Source organism: Triturus cristatus, chromosome 4_2, assembly GCF_964204655.1.
Source record: "Triturus cristatus chromosome 4_2, aTriCri1.1, whole genome shotgun sequence".
Taxonomy (NCBI): domain Eukaryota; kingdom Metazoa; phylum Chordata; class Amphibia; order Caudata; family Salamandridae; genus Triturus; species Triturus cristatus.
Window position 1 is genome coordinate 730,926,970 of NC_140586.1, and position 23,891 is coordinate 730,950,860.

Genomic DNA, 23,891 nt, shown 5'->3' on the forward strand with positions numbered 1-23,891 from the left:
ATAATTGCAGGAGTAATGCCTGTAATAGACAGAATGATTGAACAAGGAATTCTGAGAGAGATAATGAGCAGTTCATGTAACTCTCCGATCATGGGTTTGAAAAAGCCAAAGGGGACCTTTAGGATAGTACAGGATTTGAGAAAAGTGAACAAAATTGTTGTTCCTTGCTGTCCCATTGTGCCAAACCCTTTGGTAATTCTATATCAGATTCCCCATGATGCAGAATGGGACACAGTCATTGACTTGTGTCATGCTTTCTTTTCTATTCCATTGCACCCTGATAGCCAACAAATTTTTGCGTTCCGGTTCAGTGAGCGTATTTTAGCATGGTGCCGTATCCCTCAAGGGTATACAGAGAGTCCTTCAATATTTAATCAGATTCTAAAGAAGTCATTGGAAGATTTAAAAAATGCCCGAAAGTTCAGTGCTTGTTCAATATATCGATGACCTATTAGTGGCATCGAAGACGCGAGAAGCATGCGTGGCTGACACAGTTGCGCTGTTAAATCATTTGGCCAACGGAGGATTTAAAGTGTCCCCATCAAAATTACAGTTTGTCAGAAAGAAGTACAATACTTAGGTCATAAGATTGAAAAGAGCCTGAGAAAAGTAACAATGGACAGAATTAAAATAATCAAAGGAATGAGAGCACCAATGACACAGAGAGAAGTCAGAATGTTTCTTGGAATGGTGTGATATTGTCGACAGTGGATCAGCAATTTCTCGCTGATCGCAAAACCACTAGTACGTTTGACAAAGCGTGATGTGAAAGATCCCCTTGAGCTGAATAAAGAAGAGATGAAATATTTTAAACAATTGAGAGACAGCTTGTGTGAAGCACCGGCTCTTGGAATGCCTGATTATTACAAAGATTTCGAGCTATATTGCATTGAGAGAGATGGGTGTGCTCTTTCCGTATTAGTGCAGAGACATGGAAGATTGAGACGACCAATTGCGTATTTTTCAGCAGTACTAGATCCAGTAGCTGTAGCAGTGCCAGGTTGTTTGAAAGCCGTGGCAGCCACCTATAAGAGCTTGGAACAAAGTGAAGGAACTGTAATGGGATATCCTGTGAGAGTGTGTGTTCCCCATGATGTGGCAATCCTTTTGACAAGAAGTAAAACATAGTTCATGACGCATAGCCGTCTAACTAAATATGAAAATGTGATTTTGGGTGCTACAAATGTGAGTCTTGTAAGATGCATTAATGTGAACCCATCGACATTACTACCTGATGCTGTGAATGCGGAGGTGAAAGATGATGTTGATCATGATTGTTTGTAAGTGCTTGATTTTTGCACCAAACCGCGTCCTGACATAAAAGACGTGCCTCTGAAAGAGAGTGACTATGTGATGTTTGTGGATGGGCCTTGCCTAAGAACTGGAGAAGGGATTTTGAGTGCTGCATATGCTGTGTGTACTGTAGCGACTGTGTTGGAAGCATCTTGTTTGAGAGGAGTATGATCTGCTCAAGTTGCTGAGTTGTTTGCACTGATTAGAGCATGCAAGTTGGGAAAGAATTTGTGAGTCACTGTAATTACTGACAGTCAGTATGGGTTTAGAGTGGTGCATGACTTTGGGCAAATTTGGTCCCAAAGAGGTTTCTTGACGTCGAGTGGAACTCCAATCAGAAATGCAGAAATAGTTGGAAAATTACTTGAGGCGATACAGCTGCCTAAACAAATCGCTGTTATAAAATGTAGCGCACACAGAAAGGGAACTGACTACGTGTCAGCAGGCAATGAGTTTGCCAATGACCTAGCACAGTATTGTGCACGAAACCAAACTTCATTAAATCGTAACAGGGAGAAGGAAATGGATTTATGTCCCTTGCTTTTTACTAACACCGTAAGTACATGGGATGAAGTGAGACAGTTACAGGAAGAGGCAGGGGAAGAGGATAAGAAACAGTGGATAAAATCAGGATGTACACCAGGAGAAGCAGGCAGAGTGTTTGGGTTTACCACGATGGAAGAGCAGTAATGCCTAATAGCATGATCTCTACCATGGCACGGATGTACCATGGGCAGGCTCACATAGGCAGGGATTCCATGATTAGACTTTTTAAACCGACCTGGTATAATGCAAAGTTTCGGCTTATAGCTGAGAGCCTTTGTCAGAGATGTCTCATATGCCAGCAATTTAATCCAGGAAGGAAAACTGTGGTGAGCTTTGAAACCCTCGGACGGGAGGGAGGTCCTTTCACTCAAATGCAGCTTGATCTAATTGAAATGCCCTCATGTAACAGGCTAAAATATGTACTGGTGATTGTCTGTCTGTTTTCACGTTGGTTTGAGGCTTACCCGACCCTAAGGAATGTGGAGTTACTGTAGCAAAGCTCCTACTGAGAGAGTTAATTCCTAGGTTTGGTTTCCCAGTAACGACTGAAACAGATAGAGGAACACATTTCCAGAATAAGGTTATAAAATTGGTTTGTGAAGCATTGAATGTACAACAGAAACTGCATTGTGCCTACCGACCAGAGGCTTCTGGAGTGGTGGAGCAAATAAATGGCACCATAAAGAACAGATTGGGAAAAATGTGTTTGGTCAAATGTCTAAAATGGCCAGATGTCTTGCCTCTAGTTCTATTGACAATTAGATCAATTCCTGATAGGAAAACTGGTCTGAGCCCCCACGAAATTATCATGGGTAGAGCAATGAGACATGTTTTTATTCCCGTCAACAAACTGCTGCCTATATCTCATGACTTCGTCTTGGATTATTGCAAAGGATTGGCTGATATGGTACATTCTGTTTTTCACCAGGTTGGACCAGATGCAACCACTCTTGAAAAGAAGCCAGCTCATGACTTGAGTCCTGGAGATTCGGTCCGCACAAAAGTACACAGAAGAAGAAAGTGTCGGAAGGAGAGCTGTACCGGCTGGTGTTCTCCAGACCCAAAATAGAGGGTATTATCCCGGGGAAAAAGAAGAAAATGAGACTCGGGCTAACGGCGGTAAGATGGCGTCTGCCTGCCCCTGACTGCAGGTACTAAACAGCGAAACCCAAAGTATACATCACTGGCAGTGACGGAACTCAGCGTATCACCGTAACCGATCCCACCACCGGTTAACAGCACCAAAGACTCGTGGCAAGAGCTCCTACCCGCAGTGCTGGGGACCCGACTGCGGCCAGAGGAGCCCTCCATTCTCGGCAATACCCGGACTAAAGATGGCGTCCAGGTCCTGATCTAATCTGCACCATGGAGACCGCACTTCAGCGAGCCGGCGGTGAGTGACTGGCCCCCAGCAACGGTCGGAAGAGGGAATCCGCTCTGCTCTCTCTACACAACTTGTGAAACTGCTCCTTCCTCGAGGCCGCCTGGACCTAAGATGGAGCCGGAAAACCAAAGCGAGCAGAGCTTATGAGACCGCGACCCGGGAGCCTTGGTCGTCATTCCGTGCAAGTGTACCTAAGGTGAGCCTTCAAAATCCTGACCATGGGCGGCACCACTATAACGACGACTCCCCCCTCCCCTCCCCATTTCAAGGCAGTACATCCCAGACACACCTAAAATGGACGCTGCCTGACTTTGACATGGCGGTGCCAGAACCTGGATTGCTGCCTGTCCCAGCCCACGTACCCCGCTGAGGGTGAAACACACAAGCAGGTGCCACTTCATCAAGGACCCACGCAGCACCATGCCGACCGACACCGGCACACGCAGCACCATACATCCTCCCACACCCTAAGGAGGGGTGAACTTGGCACAACGACAACCGGAGCAGAAGCTCCGATCATCTCGAAGAGCCACAGGCCTAGCATAATCCGGCATTCTGCTAGGCAGACACCAACCGCCAACCGGACCCACCTGGCCCAGAACTGTGACACATCATCCGCAGACCACACGCCCCGCTGCCCTGCCCAACGCATATACCTCTAAAGACCCCCACAGCCGCCGCAATGGGGAAACCGAGGGCATCCCAGCATACCACGGTGCCTGAGACCGCCCCCGAAAACATGCCCAACACCAGGACGGTGACCGCGTCCACTACGCCTCAGACTGACCCATCCACCTCAGACAAGTTGGATCAAGTCTTGACGGCCATCGAACACTCCAGGATCTCAAAGTGAAGGAGGGGGAGAAGGAAATAGCTGGGCTGCAACCCACCATCAAGATGCACCAAACGACTCTGCAAGATGTCCTGTGCCGCCTGTCCACTATTGAGGAACGTATGGACGAATTGGAAGAGCGTTCGTGACGTAGCAAAATTTGCGTGCTGGGCCTTCCGGAGGAAATCGAAGGCACGGACCCACTGAGATACTTGGAAACTTGGGTGAATTAATTCACCCCCGCAGCAGATAGGACGGCGTTTTTCTCCATTGAACGTGCCCACAGAGTACCTGCTCGCAAGCCTCTACCAGGAACGCCCCCCAGACCGATGGCGAAATTCTTACATTTCCGAGACCGGGATGCTGTGCTCCAAGGGGCCAGACAAACAGGCCCTCTACATGTGGAAAACAAGCAGATAATGATCTTCCCAGACTATGCACGAGCGGTTCAACAACAAACCTCTTCATTCCTGGAGGTAAAACGTCAGCTGCATGCGAACAAAATACAGTAATCTCTCCTTTTCCCGGTCCGCCTCAAAGTACTCGATAACGGCACGGCTACCTTCTTCACGAGTGCAGAAGAGGCACACGAATGGGCGGACCACCATTGCACTCAACAATCTAGAACAGACTACACACGAGACCTGACCTCCAAACCACCATGCACCAGGAGACGCATCCCAAAGCAGCAGAATAGCGAGACAAAGACAACGACTCGGTCCGGCACCCAAGACTCCCCGGACCTAGAACAAATCACGAAAGAAAGGCGGGAGATCCTACAAGCGGTGATCGACCTACAGGCCTCCTCCTATGCGGAGGACATCGATCAAGCTCCACATCTCTTCTCTTCAGAAGGGGAGGACAATAGTGATGAAACGGTTTCCAGAGTGGACTCGGTTACACCTCCCATAGTTACTCCCCAGACGGCTGACACCATAATGGATGGACAAATTAACTCCTTCCCAGTGTGGAAATATGGATTTTTCTGGTAAGTTATGTCCCCTATCTTGGACCCCAACGGTTCTATGTGCATGTTACAAGTACATGTATGTTCCCTCCAGTTCCAGTTATGAAGACGCAAATACATGTGCGTCCACCGTCTACATGTCCTCTTTCAGATCCGCCATGAATGGGCTGGATATTCGATTCTTAAGTACGAAAGGCCACCGACTTTATATGGCTTAGTTATGCCATTTTACAGTTCAGGCGAGTAGGCCCTGATTCTGCCATCAAGCTTTCCCTGCCTTCTGCCTCTGAGAGCTCCAGTCTGAGCCTGCATCTGTGACCATGAACTTTGTCTCATTCCCTGCGCGGCTCACGGTGCCTGACATCAGCTTGCTGCCTGCCAAGAACTGTATTTCACCTTCGAAATTATCTGCTCCGCTCCCTGCCCAATGCATTCCTGTCTAGTAGTTTAAGTAAACATTCTTCCAGCTACCGAGCAAAGGCCCGGCTTCTCTGTCTTTATGCAAGTAATTCATAGCCCCGTTACCATGGAAGACTTCTGCCCTCGCATCTAGTGTAGACACTTAGACGCTTGTACACGCACTAACAGTCAGTATAGTCAGTATAGAATAAGATTCTACTCTAAGAGACCTCTCTTTTGGATAACATAGTTCTTTAAACATAGGATGTTAGATATGATTTGGGATTAGGTTGACTTGACCCTCCAGACATCTGTCGCCACATGTAGAGTTAAATGTCAAATCCCCTTCACCCCCTAGTCGCACGTCAATCATACGTCATGCTGCTGCGCGCGCATCTCTGCCAAGTATTTCTGCTGACATTGCGAAATTATTTCATAGGTCCACCCATATGTGACATCACAACCAATGACGTTTCCTTGTTACTCCCAATTACGCCTCCTTCAGCTACGCATGTGAAATGTTATCTTTGTTATCAATTGTTACGCCTCTTACATTGGTTTCATTGTAATGTCTGTTCTATAAAAATGATTACTTATCAATAAAGTATTGTACTTCACTTCCTGAACCTCCGTGGTGATGGAACTTGGAGGCCACGATTCGAATCGTCCATTGGAATAAAGCCCATTCTGAAACTTCTTATACCACGGATTCTGCCTCTTATTTTACTGAGCTATTTTACTAAGATTCGGTATCAAATTCAGTCCCGGTAATTGAATTATTTACCACACCAGCATGAAATAATCTCACCGCCCACTCTAAACGACTTGCATAACCTGCACATTCTTCTTGAACATCTACGCCATAGACGTGATTTGACATGCTCCAGGCGACACCCCGAGATCCTACGAAGGCCCGATCAGCGGGACGTCTCGCCTAGCACGTACTGCCACCCCCATTGTTCATTGTTGGACTCTCCTGTTAGTCAGTTTGGACGTATTACTGACTGTAATGAGTCCTCAGCATTGGGACCAGTTCTTTGTAGTTTCTTACCCTTGTTCAACATCACCCCACCCTCTCATGGAAATATACGCAACAGGGTACCCGAGATGGGTTTACAAGAGGCGGAAAGTAATGAATATGCCCCTCACACCACAGTGGACCCACTGGTCACTGGGTTCAGACAGATGCAGCCCACACAGGCTCTGTCGCTATCACATAGCTGTAAAGACACAGAATGCTGACATCAGCATCTTAACACTTAATGCCTGATGTCTACACACACCGCGCAAGCAATACGCCGTATACTCATACACGAAGCACCAAAATGCTCGGATTGTGTTCCTCCAAGAGACGCACCTCACTAACACCGAACTACACAAGTTACAGTCCAAATGGCGCGGTACCATCTGTGCCACGTCATACTCCGCTTACGCACGAGGAGCGCTGATCTGGATCCGACCAGGGACCCCCTTCCAGGAACTTCGACGGGTGGTAGATAAGGAAGGTAGGTACGCCCAATTCGTGGGCCTTCTAGATGGTCACTCAGTACTTCTGGGTGGTATATACGCCCGAACGTAGACCAAGACAAGTTCTGGGAACGTCTCACCGGGGTGCTTGCACAATTCGCCTCCATACCATGGATACTGGGGGGCGATTACAATTGCACATTAGACCTTGCATTAGACCGCTCCCACCTCCCACCCATACACTCAGCCGCCCAGAAACAAACAGAACGCTTTAGAGTTTGGGTCACACAGTGGACACTCACGGATGTTTGGAGAATGCAACACCCGCAGACAAAGCTATACTCGTTCCAATCCATCCCACATAACCTTAGGTTCCGCCTAGATCGATTCTTATGCTCAGCGGCAGTCCTGCCCAAAGTGTACCACACAGATTACTTGGGGAGGGTCATCTCGGACCATGATGCTCACATTCTGCAATTACACTGGAGACCCCCACGGCCCCCAGTCTCCACATGGCAACTCCCACGGGACTGCCTAGCAGATCCAGTCTTCAAACATGACCAAGGGCAAAGTTTACAGGACTACTTCACGAACAACGCAGGGACAGCATCCTCCACATTGATAGAATGGGATACATTCAAAGTGGTAGCCTGGGGAGAATGTATTAAGCAAATATTGGGAGTAAAACGGACACTAGAGCAAGCACTCACCAAAGCCGAAACACACCTCACCACGGTTGCTAAACAGGATATGCTGTCGGAAGAGGCAGCGACACAGATCACCAAGGCCAGGACAGACTATATGACGGCATGCGTCGACCTCCAACGCTACAACTTCAGGTCGTATGCAACCCGAATGCATAAGGAACGCGACAAAATGGGTACCCTGCTAGCATGGTTAGCCAAGCAAGACAACAACATGAAACCCATCACTGAGGTAATAGACCCCCACGGTAACTTAGTACGGTCCCAAGATCAGATCCTCACGGCATTCCATCAACACTACTCGGAGGTCTACTGGCACCTAACCCCGATCGAACAGGACATAATTTTTTTTTTTTTTTTTTTGAAACCGTTTATTACAGGTCTTAAAAGTATACAAGTATGGGCCCACAACCTTCCGGCCGGCCGCTAGCAATAGTAGGAACATGCGACATATATTCATGGAGCACGTGGTATTACAGGAGGAGCATTTCTCAATAGATAACAATGTCGAAAACCACATCATCCAGGCCCCATTATGCGGTTTCATTTTAAATGAAGAACAACAAAAATTAAAACCACACCCACAAGGCAACCCACAATCAAAAATAGCAGCACGTGCTCCCCAAGAGGGGGGATCCCAACTATACACAGAAGTGTGAAGAGGGGGAAGAGAGCAAAGCGAGGACTGGGGGAACCCAATGCCCGGCAGCGGGGGAATGAGTCGGCTAAGGGGATGGGGCTGGCGAGGGATCAGGCAGCAGCGGTGGCGCGCAGATACCCCCTCGGTAGGCGTTCCAGGGGCCCCATACTTTCACCCATGTCCCAGGCTTACCCCTCGCCACATACACCACTTTTTCGCGAAACATGCACCAGTCCATGTGTTCTTTCCAGGCCGAGACCGTCGGGGGCCTCTGGGATCCCCACAGTTAAGCAATATCACGCTTGGCTACCATATATCCCAGAGTCACCCACCACGTCTGCGGCGCTGAGTAATCAGTCGGTTCCCACACATTCAACAGGCATCTTCTCGCTTCAGGCAGCAGCGCCACATGCGTAACCAGACGCAGCACCTCATGTACACCACGCCAGAACCCCTCTACCTCCGGGCACTCCCACAAAATATGCATAAAGGTCCCCAAAGCACCACACCCACGCTTACATAACCCATCTCCGGCATAGCCCATACGCAGAAGCTTTGGCCCCGTCATGTAGACCCGGTGGAGTATCTTGAGCTGGACGAAGCGAAGGCGAGCCGGTATGGCCACCTCCTTCGGGGAGGCCACCGCGGAGGTCCAGTCCTTGTCGTCCAACTCCAGCCCGTCGGCAACCCAAGCCGCACGAAGGGCAGTCAACAGGCCCGAGCGGTCGTTTATCAGCTTTTTGTATATAAGTGAGATCGTGCTGTCCGGGACGTGCCCATCCAGCACTCTATCTTCCAGGGGGGAATATTCCGGGATGGAGGCAACGTCCGTGAAGACGGAACCCAGCGCATGACGGACCTGCAAATACCGGAAGTATTCACTGCCCTGCAACTGAAATTCCGTCTGCAGCATATCGAACGTTTTAAATCCTCCCCTCGTCCAAAGATCCCCCCCTTTACTGATACCTATTATGTCCCACTTCTCAAAGCCCTTAGAGGTCCACAGGGAACCTAACCGCTCAGACGCGTATAGTGGTGATGCCCGGGTCAAACGATCCTGCCACCCCATAGCTGCATTGGCCGCGTGCCAGACTTGCACCATGACACGCGTGGGGCCCGTCAGACGAGCGTCGGGCGCGCTAGAGTAGAGCGCTCGATTATAGTCGCCACCTGGCAGGAGCATCTTGTCCATTTCAAAAGCCGGGTTTAAGGCGGGCCCGTAGAGGCCATGGTTAATGGCAGCGAGCTGGGAGGCCCAATAGTACCGTTTAATATCCGGGAGGGCAATCCCCCCGTCAAACCATGGGAGCGTCAGCTTAGCCAGAGCAATGCGCGGCCTCCCGTCCCAGAACAGGCGGCGTTGCAGACTCTCCACCTCGCGGAAGTAGCGCGCCGGGACCAAGTCCATAGTGTTCTGCAAAGCGTACAGAAAACGCGGCAGAGACATCATCTTGAACAATGCCGCCCGGCCGAGCGGCGAAAGCGGCAGGCGCCGCCAGCGTGCGACATCTACCCGCAGACGCTGGAGGGGGGGAAGCAGATTCCGTTCATACCGGGCCTCCGGGTCCAGAGTAATGAAGACACCCAGGTACCGAAATCCCTGCGGGGCGATCTGGATCGGACAGCCCCGCGGGAGAATAGGAGCCTCCCCAGAGAGAACATACACACACGATTTAGCCCAATTGATGACGAGACCGGAGTTACGACCAAACGAGTGTAAAACATCAACTAGGACTATAAGTGATTTGCGTGGGGAGGCTAGGTACAGAAGGATGTCATCAGCGTATAGGGATATGCGATCCTCATACTCGGGGGTCTAACGGAGACCACGGATGGAAGGCTCCCACCGCAGCCACTCCGCCAGGGGCTCCAAGGCAAGCGCAAAGAGAAGCGGCGACAGGGGACAACCCTGCCGCGTGCCCCGGCCCAGCTCGAACGGGGCCGATACTCTTCCGTTCACGACCACCTGTGCCAATGGGCCCGCATACAGCAATTTGACCCAACTGATGAATCCTGGGCCAAACCCGAACTTAGCAAGCATCGCCCTGATGTATGGCCACTCAAGCGTATCAAACGCCATGGTGGCGTCTAAGGACGCCAAAATGGCCGGTTCCCGTATGAATGGGACGCGCGCAAGCACCCCATGCAAACGCCGCAGATTAAGGGCTGTATTGCGATGGGGAATGAAGCCAGACTGGTCCTGATGAACCAGATCTCCCACCACACCGACCAGCCGATTGGCAAGTACCTTAGCGAGAATTTTGGGCTCCGCATTCAGTAGTGAGATAGGCCGATAAGAAGTAACCCGATCCCGAGGTCTCCCTTCCTTGTGGATCACCACGATTGTAGCCAGACGCTGGTCAAGCGGGAGGGAGCCCACTGAGTGGGCCGCAAGGAACATTGCGCGGAGGTGAGGCGCCAATGTATCCGGTCGCAGCTTATACAGCTCGATAGGGATACCATTCGGGCCCATGGCCTTGCCAGAAGCGACCGAGCGTATGGCGATGGCGATTTCGTCGGAGGTGGGAGCGGCGTCCAGCAACACCCTGTCCTCCCCGGACAGGGAAGGCAGTGCGATATCTCTGAGCAGGGCACGGGAATCCTCTTCCGAGCAAGAAGAGACCGGGGAATACACCTCGCGGAAATACTCCGCGAAGCAGGAGACAATTTCTTCTGGTTCAGTTACACACACACCATTCGTTTTCTCAATCAGCGGGACCACACGATTCGCTCTTTCCTTTTTATCCAACCACGCTATCAGTTTACCAGCCTTATCACCCGCATCATACAACCGCCCCTGTTGCTCTCTACTAAGGCCCCTGGCCGCCTCCGTAACGAGGGCCCTATAAGCCGCCTGCTTGAGCTGGAGGACATGTAGTGCGGCGTCCGTCACCCCATCTTCTAGATTACCCTCCAGCTCCGCTATTTCAGCCTCCACCCGGGTCACCTCCTCCCGCTCACGCCTCCGGGCGTGGGAAATAAGGGATAGGGCCTCCCCTCTAAGTACTGTTTTGAAGGCCTCCCACAGGGAGATAGCTGAAGGCACTGACCCCACGTTCTCCTCAAAATAGCGCTGGAGGGATTTAATCAAGTCAGCGCGAATGGTGGGGTCGCGCAGGTACCAGGAATTGATTGGGACCACCCTGCTCTCAGCCCTCGGAAAGACATCAACATGCAACAATAGCGGGGAGTGGTCCGAGATACCCCGTGCCAAATGGCGCACCTCCCCCACCCTCCCGACATGGGCCGCCGGGACAAGGACATAATCAAGCCGTGAGAGACTACCATGGGCCCCCGAGTGGAAAGTGTATTGCAACTGTGTGGGATGTTTTAAGTGCCAGCAGTCCACCAATCCCAGTGTATCCAAGAGGCCGGATAGCCACGCCTGTGCCCGGGGGAGGTCCCTAGGGGGGTGACGATCCACAGTTCCAGAAACCACCGCGTTGAAATCCCCCCCCACCACCAGAAGCCCCCCCGGAAGGCCAAGGAGGAGGCGCCCCAGATCTGCAAAGGTGGTCGACTGCAACCCCGGTGGGACGTACACTGACACGAAGACAACCACTTTGCCCTCCATTCTCCCCACCAAGACAGTGTAACGTCCCCTGTCATCATGGAGCACCTCATCAATTTCTAACGGGAGCGAGTTCTTTACCATGATACCCACACCCCTCGAGCCTGACGTGAAGCCCGAGTGGGCCACAAGGCGGTAGCCACGCCGATTCATGGCGCAGAAGGAATTGCCAATAAGGTGTGTCTCCTGCAGGAAGACCACATCAGGCGAGAGTCGCTTCAGATACTGTAGGACCACACCTCGTTTGATCCTGTCCCCCAGTCCATTAACGTTCCAAGACAACAAAGTCAATTCCCTACCCCCCATCATACACAAAGACCATCATTCGTCCCCCCGAGAGCACAGTAGAGCCTACACAAAAAAAGGGTTGCCTTGTGAGAATAACAAACAACGCCCCATCCCTACCCACCCACCCCAACAAAACTCCCCCCTCCCTGCACCCCTGCATGAGCCCAGACAGCCCCCCCAATGTGCAGTGTGCCTGTCGCCCCATAGATAGTTAAACTAACTAGACCCCCAGAGGAGGAGGGAGAACCCCCAAGAGACCCCACACAACCTCCATAGGAGGGGAAATTAAGCAATCCGACGTATAGTCAAAAGTGGCATCATTTTTGTCCCGAGCGAGGCCTAATATTAGTCCCTCAGTCTTGATCCGGCGAGCCCTCTCCCCCGGCCGCTCCCCCCCCGCCACCCCGATCCCGATCTCCAGACAGAGTATCCAACCAGTCCCCGGCCGCTTCGGGACGATCAAAAAAGTGTGTGCGACCTTCCACCTCCACTCGCAGCTTAGCTGGGAAGAGCATGTCGTACTTGATGTTTAGGTCCCGAAGACGGCGCTTGACACCAAGGAAGCTCAGTCTCTGCTTCTGGACCGCAGGGGTGAAATCGGGATAAAAATTAATATCCATATTATCAAGTCTAATCGGTCCCTGTAGTCTGGAGGATTGCAGGATAGCGTCTCTGTCCCGAAAATTAAAAATCCGGGCGATGAGAGGTCTCGGAGCGGCTCCGACCTTAGGCCTTCCCCCGGGAACCCTGTGGGCTCTCTCCACAGCAAAGAATTTACTCAGCCCCCGTGGCTGGAGATGGTTGACGATCAGGTCTTCCACGAAAAGGTCCGCCGCCGCTTCCTCACGTCCCTCAGGCACCCCGATGATACGGATGTTGTTACGCCGGGCCCGACTCTCGGAGTCCTCCAGGCGACGATCCATCAGCGCACTCGCCCGAGCAAGCCGGCGCACCTCCGTTTGCAGGGCCGCCACATCTGTCGTAAGGCCCGATGCGGTGTGGGCCAAAGAATCAACTCGGTCGTTGGTCTTGGAGAGATCGGCCCTTATCAGGCCAACATCTACGAGGACCGAGTCGATCTTCTGCGCCAGTGTGTCAAAACGCTGGCCCACAGAGGCCTTCATCTCGGCGATGGCGCCCATGACATCCCGCAGAGTCAGATCCGTGGGCAGATCGGGGGCATCAGTAGGGCCCTCAGGGGACTTGCGGGGCACCTCAGGAGATCCCTTCTGGAGGGTATAGCGATCCATGCTGTTGGACTGTTGGGCTGCGCCACGCCGGGTCGATTTTACCTTTGCCCGATCGCCATCTTGTTTCGTGGCCATGGTCCCAGTCTCCCGATCGCACCAGCCACGTCGTGAAGGGCAGGCAAGCCGGTCCACGGGCTCCGGGGGGGTGCCACCCCAGATCTGCGGGGCGGATCACAGCCGGCGGGCAGGCGGGGTCCCCCAGAGAGGCCACACCAACACACAAAGCCCCGTGACCCAACCTCGCATAGACAGCCAGGAGGGTACGAAAGCGAAAGTGCGGGTTCCGCGAGCCACCAAGCCCTGCCCGCCGCTGTTATTCACTTCGTCACTGGATCGCCCCACAACGCAAATCCGGGGTTCGGCTAGGAGAAGGCCGCAAACCTCGATCGGTGGTAAAGTCGGTGTCTGAGGTCCGATTTGGAAGCGGAAAACGGGCGCCACCTCAGCTCGGGCTCACCAACACAGTCCCCTCATCTGGGACAGGATATGTTCAGGATAGTGATAGGAGGTCGCGGAGGTCCTCGGGAGCCTCGCACCTACGCGGCCATCTTGGTTGCGCGCTAGGCTCCTCCCCGAACAGGACATAATTGATCACTTTCTCAGCCCCCTAATGATTCCCGAAGTTACGAGAGAGGATAGTGCGGCATTAGATGCAAGGATACAACCTGCAGATATTACCCATGCCCTACATGCATTAGCCCGCAACAAAGCACCGGGACTAGACGGACTCTCCCTAGAATATAACAAGACCTTCTCCCCCCTGTTAGTCCCCCGATTGGCTGCGATGTACTCCACATCATTAGATAAATGGGAGTTACTGAAATCCCTCCGGGAATCGGTTATCGTGACCTTCCTGAAACCTAACTGTGATCCACAATTGATGACATCCTATCGGCCCATCACACTACTCTACACTGGTTGCAAACTCCTAGGCAAGATATTAGCGGATAGATACACACAAATCATACAGCCCCTAGTACACCCAGATCAATGTGGTTTTGTCCCAGGCAGAAACACATCCCAGAATATCCGCCGGCTATTCCATGTCCAAGATCAAGTAAGGGATACTTACCCCGAGCAGCCTGCCTTATACTAGACCTTGAAAAGGCATTTGACACCCTCACATGGCAATATCTCTTCTCGGTTTTACAACGCATAGGACTCAGCCCCACCCTCTTGGCGTACACGCAGCTCTTATACACCAAGCTCACCTCGCGCGTTTGTATAGGGCGCTACATCTCACCAGAATTCGCGGTGCAGCGAGGCACAAGGCAAGGCTGCCTGCTCTCGCCTCTGCTTTTCGCCCTCGCGGTGGAGCCACTGGCCATACGGCTACGACAGGAGGGAGGAAAATGGGACATCCCCATAACAAATGCCACGCACAGTGTTTCTCTGTATGCCGATGACTTTTTAATATACATTAGAGACATCATCGTAGATGTAACGCCCATTTGGGTCACACTGACAGAATTTGCAGAGGTCTCCGGGTTACAAGTGAACTGGGAGAAATCTACAGTTTACCCGCTACACCCGAAGCTTCCCCCCCAGGTCGTCAGACTAGGTACTCAGACCATCGCTTGGAGCGCAGAGGCCCCCCGATACCTCGGGGTTCGTCTCTATCACACCCCGACCAAAATTTATGAAGGTAACCACCGTAGGGCACTCGCTGGCCTCAGATCCTCGGTAGGATTCTGGAAAAACCTCCCGTTCGCCCCTATTGGCCGGGTAGCCATTGCCAAAATGATAATGGTGCCGTGGCTCCTATACTACTTCACGAACTTACCGATCATTCCGCCCAGAACCTTCTTTCGAGACTTGGATGCACTCCTCGGCACACTGATCTGGGGAACAAGCAGACATAGGATAGCACTAACGAAGTTACAACTACCCACCACACAGGGAGAACCAGCTGCCCGTCCTTCGCATCCTATTTCCTGGCCACACAATTACAGTGGCTCTCTTACTGGACAGCAGGTAGACACATGGGGGAGACATGCACCACGAGCAGGCCAGTGCCCATTCCAGAACTTCGTCGACTGCTCTTAACCAAACCTAACCTAAACGTACATACCCCCTACAGGTCACAGTTGCACGCAAGTGCATGCAAAGGATACACCGTATGTCGTCATGGAGAACCCCATACTCCCCCCTTCTCCCGCTGGTCAGATGGCCCAAACATGAACACTACTACACACCTAACATGCTACGTATATGGACAGACTGCGGCATCACTGAGGCAGAGTCACTGTTCGAGGATGGCCAGCTTAGGCCCTTCCAGCGACTGACAGAGGAACACGATCTCCCCGCTGGCCAATTCTTGCTCCACCATCAACTCCTCTCAAACTATCTACAATACCATGACCTTTCGACAGGAGAACCACCTACACACTCAGGCATACACACAATCTTACATATGGGAGTGGGACGACACTTGGTCACACTGTCAGGACTGACCAGCTTAAGCCACCCATTTGCTTAAAGTTCCTCCCAGTTATTTGCAAGATCCATAGTATTCACAACTACAGACCGATAAAATACTTACCAAACCGTTGGTCGTCCCATTTGTTTAAGGGAAGACTGATTCATTCACAGCGGTATTTCAAGATGGCCGCCGGCATTGAGCAGTGAGGATGCCGGTCTAGTGTTTGTCCCCATTTACCTGCGCGAGTACGCTCGCGGCAAACTGCGCACTTCAACTGAGGTATTCTGGAAAACGGTCGCATATCTCCTTGCGGCGTTTTCGAGTTCGAGAAAGTTTCTTGGTAGTGCGTCTTCCGGTACATTTGGCAGCAAGTCTGCTTCCATGGCTGCGGTGAGTAAGCCTTACTTTTGAAATAACGAAAGTTTCCTTAATACATCTTAAGGCATTTGAAGCGACTTCAGTCAGAGCAAGACGCTTACAGCACACCTGGTTTGAGGCAAGTTCCTAGAAGAAGGAGGTTTAGTTCATGAGCCTGTGTTAACTTATAAATCAGTCTTCAGCAGGCTTGGTGACATCCTTTCAGAGACTATGTTTCTGGTGATAATAAATAAAGAAGATATCTAGAGCAACTAAATCCTACACCTTAGCCTATTGAGAACATTATTTAACAAAAGAGACTAGAATTGGGTGAAGAGTAAAATTGAAAGAACCTGCAAGTAGGTGTAATTATGTGTATATATATATTATCTACTGGCGGTCGCCAGTAGATAGTTATAGTTAGGATCGTGTTTCCATAGGAAATCCGCAACATTCTATTTGGAATAACTTTGGCGCCGATTGACGAATCCTCGTGAAATTTTCAAAATAGGTGGGGCGCTCCGCTCCTTCCCTGAAAGTCTCGGGGGGGATTCGTCAAGCGGGGGCTGAGAAAAAGGGGGGGTCCCAAAACGCGTTTTCCCCATGCATTTTTCCATAGGACCTTTAGTCCAAGCTACAGCCCGAACGGCTGCACAGAATTACTTGAAATTTGGCAGAGAGGTAGTCCTCAGGTCAGGGATGTGCCTTTTGCAGGTCTGGTGTAAATCTGTTCAGTAGTTCCTGAGAAAATAGCATTTAAATCAATATATATATCTATAAGCGCACACCGTGCGCGTACGGTAAAACTTACCGTACGCGCACGCTGCCGTGCGCGAGCGCGATTCTGATTGGTTGTTAGATCTTAGTAAACATTCGAATCGGTCGAAACCAGGAAGTGTCGGCCGCCATTTTGTCTCTCGCAGTCTGAGGGGGTGAAAAACAAAGGTGGAGAACGTGAAAAGGGGGCAGGGTGGACAGTTCCTGACCCCCTAGCCTTTGTCAGGGGGTCCCAGAAGGACCCCCAAGGGCCAAAATTTCCTTTAATTTTTTTGCGAAAAATCGCGGAGTACGCGTAGCGTGCGCGTACGGTAGAAACGGAAAAATTCCGCGTACTGCGTGATGCAAAGTACGCGCACGGTGAAAAACCTTAAAAAAAAACAAAAAAAAAACATAACTTAGCATTTAAAACACCGTACAAATTCACTGAAAAAACCATAGGTTTCACACACGTTATAGTTAGGAATTAGCATTTAAAAAACCTTGCAAATTCACTGAAAAAACCATAGGTTTCACACATGTTATAGTTAGCTGGACATTTCACTCGTGAAAAACCATTGAAATTCCCCCGTTATAGTTAGTGCAGGCAACTATAACTCACGCGACCGCAATCCTCTGCTGATGACGTCAGATATTACATCACTGATGACATATGTGTCTTTCTGAAAAAAAAATATTTGTAATATATGTACAGCTAAAAATTAATGGAAGAAGACATGGGTAAATAAGTGTCTAAATACAGTGATGTAATATCTGACGTCATCAGCAGAGGATTGCGGTCGCGTGAGTTATAGTTCCCTGCACTAACTATAACAGGGGAATTTCAATGGTTTTTCACGAGTGAAATGTCCAGCTAACTATAACATGTGTGAAACCTATGGTTTTTTAAGTGAATATATATATATATCTATATATATATATATGTATAAAGATACTTACCAACAATAGTCAAGTTCTCTCTCTCTACAAAATGGAACCTTGGAGCTTCATCAACGAGTAGAGATTCTACAGCTGAAAGTAAAAGAGAAAAGTGTAAATGAAGGCCGAAGGTTTTTGCAAGGTAATAGAAGGATAATAATACAGAAAGATTAGCAATTGAAAAAGACCAGAGGCATCAATCTAATTTTGTACTTACATTTCTATTTAGTACTAACCATCCTAGAGAACCACTGAGTAGCAGAGACCATATAGGCAGCAAACCAACAAGAGAATAGATAGCCATCAAATTAGGACAGGTAATATTCTTTTTTTTTTTTTAAATAAATTAGAAATGTTTAGTATAGTTGCTTAAGAAGTTTATTTCTTGCAGGAAGGCTTCATGAGAATAGCAGCAGACCTGTCCAGCTGAAGAAGAGGTGGCGTTTCTCTTTTCTTCCCAATCCCCTTTCCCCCTTCTAGCTGCCAGGGTATATATTACTCAGGTAACGGAGTTGGGGAATCGGGGAATAGACATCGGCTCCTGCGGAAGACTGAAGTTCTGAGACAGGTACTTGACACACATGGCTCTATAAAGCCATCAGGGAACTCAGGAACAAACCACTAGAGACCCTACGGGTCACCTGGGAAGATGAATTAGGCCGCTCCCTACACGAGAAGGAATGGGTAAGAGCCCTCGAACACCCCAAGAAGGTGTCTCGAAACGCGCGTTTCAAAAATAAACAATTCTACATCCTACACAGGGCGTACTTGACACCAAAGCGCCGCCAACGCTTTTACCCTGACACCCAGTTCTCATGCCCCAGGTGCCATTCGCAAGCTGCGGATTTTCAGCATATGTTCTGGAGCTGCCCCACATTACAGTCATACTGGCAACACATTCATAAATCACTCAGGGATCTTACTGGGCTCAAATATCTGGATTCATGGGAGGTCTGTGCACTGGGTATCTATCAGAAGAGGAAACAACACAAAGTGCCCCTCAGATTTGTCTCACTGGCCATTTTATTAGCCAAGCGGAACATAGCCATGCACTGGCGGTTCCCCACAGGCCCTCGGATCGCCGCATGGGCGGGCGCGGTATACAAATGGGCAGCGGCGGAGGAAGAAACATTGAGAGAAGAAGAGGTGAAAGGGATGCGCAAACACCTCATATCTATGGATTGGGCTATCCTACTGCACCAATTTAAACAACCACTACCCCATGACGACCCGGAGAGAGTCCCTCACACACCACGAGTCACTCAATCACTGATGCAGGCCGCGAATACGGATGCCAGATCTCCTCCCGCAGTGCACACTTAAAGCCACTAGGTATTAGTGCCAGACAATGCGTCTAAAGAGTAAGTCGGACCCCCGGAGCTAGACCGATCACAGTTCCCCCCGTGCCTCTGGTACCTCACGGAACCACTACTCACTGGGCCACACGCCACCCTAAGACCTCACTCGATATCTGTACCCGGAACTCCATGAGCACATCCCCCCCCCCCCCCCCCAGTTTTTCCCCCCAGTTATATTCAGCAATTTTCTGTAGAAAGACCTTAATGATGACAAGAAACTCGACTAATAACTGCGAGGCCACCACTGCATTATGAGATAACCCCGAGTAAATGTGTTCTGTTGAATCACTATATGGTACAACATGTCACTGTAAATGCAAAATGTCAATAAAAATATGTTGTAAAAAATAAAAAAAAGTCACATTGTTGGGCAAGAAAATGTACCACTAAGAAGATGCCTTGAAATTTCTGATACCAGTTCTGAACTAGTAATCTTTGGAAAAGAAATCCCGAGTACGAGCACAAGAGAAATTCCCCCCGAAATCATAGAGATAGAAGGTGAGGAATTAGATACAGAAAGTGAGGGTGAGATAATTGCGGAAGAACCCCAAGGAGGTGTAGGGACACAACACACACAGGTAGAAAAAGGGACAGATAGTCAGCAGGAAGATTGCGTGGAAGAAACACGAGGAAGGATAGATACGGACAGTGAACCTGAGGTCTTGAGGATAAAATCCAAAGAAAGTAAAATCCAGACAGATACAGAATCTGAAGAAAGTGAAGAAGAAAGCAAAGGTGGAAGAACTTTAAGGAAAAGAGCTTGGAAAACAGAGCGAGAAGGGAAAGGATCAAAATTAAAAAGGCCTTTGAAAGACGATATTTGGCCCAACAAAATCAAGAGATTGAGATACCGACTAACAAGAATAAAATCTGATAATGCTGAACAAGTGAATGAAGTGTCTAGTCAAGAAAAAGAAAAGGACACTGATCAGAAACACTTGCAAAGAGGATAAAGAAACCAAACCAGAAGTACAAGTCACCGGAATGGACATATGCGGCACTTCCTGATATACAAGAGGAAGCGAATAGCCAAGAAAGTCTAAGAGTGACTGTGCAGAAAGTGGACGAAGGAGAAGAAGATTCGGAAATCCTGAGAGTTATCTTGTCTGACACCAGAGAAGCAACGGATGATCAGGAAATTCTGAACAAAGACTGTGAACCTAAAGACAAAGACGATTCATACATGGATTAAGTGGCAAAGGAAATCAAAAGGAATTAAAACCCGGACAAGACACGTGACCAGAAAAGAACCAAGTAGGCAACCAAAGACTTAGGCTTAGACAAAGGTAAATTGTTTTTTTTTTTTTTTTTCTTTTGTCCTCATTGCTACCATGGTTCCAATGCCAAGCCAGATTAGCTTGCACATGACTGTCTCAGTTCATAAGAACTGGCAGGGATAAGGAAAACGAGATGGAAGGTACACAATATCCCTCAGCCATTGCAGTGTCAATCTTAGAAGGCGAAGAGGCAAGCGATTCCCATTTTATAAACCACCAAGGTGAGCCCGGGCTAGGACCAGGTAGAGACAAATCACATGGTGTAAACGGCAATGGGAGCACCATAATAGGATAATCATGGGACCCGGGGAAAAAAAGAAAAAAAGAAAAAAAAAAAAAAACCGGAAATCAGTGAACCCATGATAACAAATGCCAGAAAGCTCTCTTATTCTGATTGCCAGCTCTAACAAGGTCCATACGTGATGTAGACAAAACAGAGGTCTGCCATTCACTGAAGGAGGGTGGAGTCGGGTCTTTCCACTTCTTGCAGATCTCCCTTCTTGCCAACAGCACCGCGTAGAACACCAATTTTTTGGCTGCAAGTTGTACTCCTTCCAAGACCCCGAAAATCGCTAGAGATAAGTCAATATTAACATGGACCCCCAATGAAATGGTTAGAGTATTACTGATAGCTGCCCAGTATGGCTGTAAAGTGGGGCAGTCAAAAAACATATGGGTGTCCGAAGCAGCCAGAAGACCACACCTTGAGCACACAATAGAGTTGCCCTCGGAGAATTTAGATAATCTAAGGGGAGAATAATATGCCCGATGCAAAGTAAACAAATGGTTCCTGCGTAGCCAAGATGGCTTCACTATGGTGTACAAAAGGTCGAATGATACTGACCAGAGTTCTTGTGCTTTGGGACCAGAAATTAAAGGGCTCCACAGCAGGTCCGGCAGATTAAAGACGCCATCCGTGAGGGAGGAGCCAAGATGGCCGACGGGACGGACGCTTGAGCTCCCGGCTCCGTGGACCGTCCGGCTTCCTTTGATAATCCTGATCAATTCTCCTGACCTGCGCCGCTCTACCGCCGCGGATTACCGGCACTGAAGTGACTGGCGTTCTCCTGACACCTTTGTCGGCGGGTTTGGTAGCAGACTCGGTGTTTGCTTCGACCTCCGGCGCTCCCCCTGGTCCCTGCGTGTATGGCCGCCGCTGGACGCCGAGGGATGTGGACGGGGTGCTGAGCTGGATTACTGCGGGTGGTCGCGGGGGTGACAACGCTGGCCGTGCGACTGGAGTCGGACCCTTACGTCCGGGTCGGACTCCCCCCCGCGCTGGCAGTGGTGTGGACGACGTTGGAGCCCCCTAATACTAGCTCTCCTCAGCCACTCTGAAGAACAGCGAGCGGACTCCATTTTGAAGTGTCTTCCTGCGGCGAACGGCCGGTCCTCACGGCAACCGAGGGGCGCTCTCGCCCTGTGCAGTTCCCGAGTGGAGCACGAAGTTTTTCCGGTGTCTACATCCTCGGATCTCCGGTATACATGGTCACTTTTGTCCCGCTGCTAAGTGCCTGCAGTGGAGATGACGATGGCGCCTGTTCTTCTTGCTGAGACGCTGGCTGACCCTGGACTCGCAGGGTCTGCGCGCCCATGTGCCCCGGAGCTGATTGCCGCATCGGAGGAGCAGCGGGATAGGGCGGACCGATGCATGGTACGGAGAGACCCGACCTGTGGGGATGTATTGGCCGCCCTCGTGGCGTTAAAAGTGGCGATGCGGAGTACTTGCTGGGCGCTGACCCGGAGAATCGATGAGGCACCGTTCGCAACGGGACGTTCCCGGCTGGAGGATCCCCCGCCGCCCATGTTTTCTCCTGGAGGTGAAACAATGTTGCAGAGCGGAGGGGCGGTGGCGCGGAGTCCTCCTGGCTACAATGTAACGCGTCAACCCATCGACACGGATACAGTTGCAGGGACACCCTCCATTTTGAACGCTGTGACTCTGCCTACGAACTACCTGTTGAGACCTAGCCTTTCACTTCCCTTGCCAGATGTTACCCTGAAGGCACCTAGCGCTGGAGCTTCTGTGGCATGTTACTGCTGCGTTTGGGACCCTGAGGTACGATACGGCTTTATTGTCCCCTTTCCTCGAGAGCGGCCATCTTGTCTCTTTGTCCTGGCTGAAGGTGACTCGCAGCAATGGACGGGCCTGAACTACATCTGCCGGTCCGGACAGGGGTGATGGCAGGCTCGTTGTCGCTTTGGTTGGATCGGCGGACGGAGACCTGGACTGATACACGTTTTGCTATATTGGCTGAGTAGTTTTTAATGACCTGTTTTTTGCTACATGTTGCTGTGATTTCGCCCCCTGTTTCCTTCTTCTGCCGGGGGGCAGACTTGTGACGTACTGAAGTGCTGGGTGGTATTGATTCGAGACCACCGGGTTTACGTGGGTCTTTTGATACTGTGCTGTACATGGCGCAGGAGGTATGGGCGGCGCGGGAGTCCGGGAGTTCGGCAGTGGGGTGGGCTCCTCCCCGCTCTCCTTTTCCTGGGAGTAATAGGGTAGTGCACTCTTCCTTTTCTATGGTTCTTTTTCCTTTCTTCTTTTCTTAATTCTACATTTCGGGTTCCTATGGGGCGACAGACACGTAGCTAGGGGGGGGGTAGGCCATAGCCTCGGCATGCGTGTAGGGTGGGGGGTCTTCTTCGGCACATTTTTTTTATTTCTATGGGCCTTCTTTTTCCTTTTTCCGTCCTTTGCTTACGTCTTTTTCTAGGGTCAGTGGGGGGGACTGCTGTTAGGAGGGTAGCGGCTGGGAGGCACACCTCGCTGCGTATCTATATCCTGGTATTATAGTTTCGTGCCTCCATTTTAGATGTGTTCACTATTAGTTGACTCTCCTGTTGGCTGTTACCCATTTATCATATGATCGTCTGTTCTGTACACTGATCCGTTCTAGTTTCTGTATCTCCTTACATAAAATTTTTTAAAATTAACCTTGCTGTCTCCTGCCACTCGGTGCACGTGGATTTATTGTAACTTAGGTCGTATGCTTTTATGTGCTGCCGTGCCACCGAGTGGACATATACTTTGCTATCAAGCTTCAGAAGTGTCGAGGCCGGCCGGATGGTTGTAGGCCCGTATTTGTCTTGTACACAGTGCTAAATAAAGGTTTAAAAAAAAAAAAAAAAAAAAGACGCCATCCGTTTCTTCCAATAATAGTCGATACCACTGTGAAGTCTCTTTCTTACCCAAGGGGTTGTTAACCAGATTATTTATAAGTGGGCTACATCCTCCAAGTAGGAACCTATTTCTTCCGAGGGGTTGAGTTTTATAGGCCTGAGTCCAGCTATGCATTTGAAAGTATTTAAACCTTGAGAGGTTAGGGCCAATCTTAGCCTGCAGCTGTTCCCATGCAAGCAACTCCCCTTCAAAAAAGAGATCTCCCCAGACCTCTAGGCCTGCATCTCTTATAGGTGCCGCTAAGATATCTCCGA